This window comes from Dipodomys ordii, unplaced genomic scaffold (genome assembly GCF_000151885.1).
Source record: "Dipodomys ordii isolate 6190 unplaced genomic scaffold, Dord_2.0 Scaffold277, whole genome shotgun sequence".
NCBI classification, from domain to species: Eukaryota; Metazoa; Chordata; class Mammalia; order Rodentia; family Heteromyidae; genus Dipodomys; species Dipodomys ordii.
This window is the reverse complement of record NW_012267493.1, coordinates 250,401-251,611: the sequence shown is the minus strand read 5'-3', so window position 1 is coordinate 251,611 and position 1,211 is coordinate 250,401. Positions and strand designations below refer to the sequence as shown.

Below are 1,211 nucleotides of genomic sequence, written 5' to 3'. Positions count from 1 at the left end.
GAGGGTACCGTGCCTTTCCCTAGACTAGCTGAGGAGTTTCATGGAAGCTAAGGCATGGTATTTGTTTCCTAGAGATGAACCTAGACTTAAGCCTGCATATCATTGGGTCCCTGATGCTGTTTTATGGGTGTGAGAGCATGTGTACCCTATACTTCCTGCAGAAAAGTACTTTCACAGTGGGATCTTTCTTCCCACTACTGCAGCCATAATGTAATTCTATTGGTTATCACCAAACACAGAACACATCTGATGTCATTTTTTCTCAGAAGAGCAGGACTTACCAACCCCTTGGCTGTTCTCACACTGTTGCACCCACCTGGGTATTTGCATACTGCTCCGTAAGGAGGACCTTCTTTTCTAAGTCTGAGATAAAGGCTCAGCTCTGAACTTGTCTTGAACTGTCTAGACTGCTCATTTCACTCCTAAAAATGAAGTTCTTCTCTCAGCTGCTGGGGCTGTTAATGCTCTGGATCTCTGGTAAGGGTAAAGGGAAGCGAGAAATGACAGTGGGTGGGAAGATGGGCTCTCAGAATCCAGTTGTACCCCATCCATGTTTTATACATGCATGGGACAAGTGAGGTATAGGTCTTAGAGAGTGAGAAACGTTCCAGAAAGAGCTAGAACCTGTGCTTGGGTGAAGACTCTGCTAGGAAGGAAAATTGTCAGGGACACCTAGAGACTTATTTATGCTTTATAATATCTGTTCTTTTAATTTGTATTGTTTTACATTTTGAATCAAAGCATAAACTATGAATAAAATGCAATATATATCAGAATATAATGAATAAATGCATGTATCTCTATGTACATCAATATTCATTTCTGTCTTATTCTAATTTCAGGATCCAGTGGAGATGTTGTGCTGACCCAGTCTCCAAGTTCCCTGCCTGTCACCCTGGGAGAGCCAGTCTCCATCTCCTGCAGGTCAAGTCAGAACCTTTTGCACAGCAATGGAAGGACCTATCTGGATTGGTACCTGCAGAAACCAGGCCAGTCTCCACAAGTCCTGATCTATGAGGTTTCCAACAGTTATTTTGGGTCCCAGATAGATTGAGTGGCAGTGGGGCAATCACAGATTTCACATTGAAAATCAGCAGGGTGCAGGCTGAGGATGTTGGAGTTTGTTACTGCTTGCAACGTACACATGTGCCTCCCACAGTGATACAGCCCTGAACGAAAACCTCCTTTCTGACTGGGCATTGAGCTGTGCT

The 1,211-nt window shown here is 43.8% G+C and overlaps 1 pseudogene; it reads left to right on the top strand.

Moving 5' to 3' along the window:
- Positions 1 to 388: 388 nt before the first annotated feature.
- Positions 389 to 1,211, top strand: LOC106001239 (annotated as a pseudogene).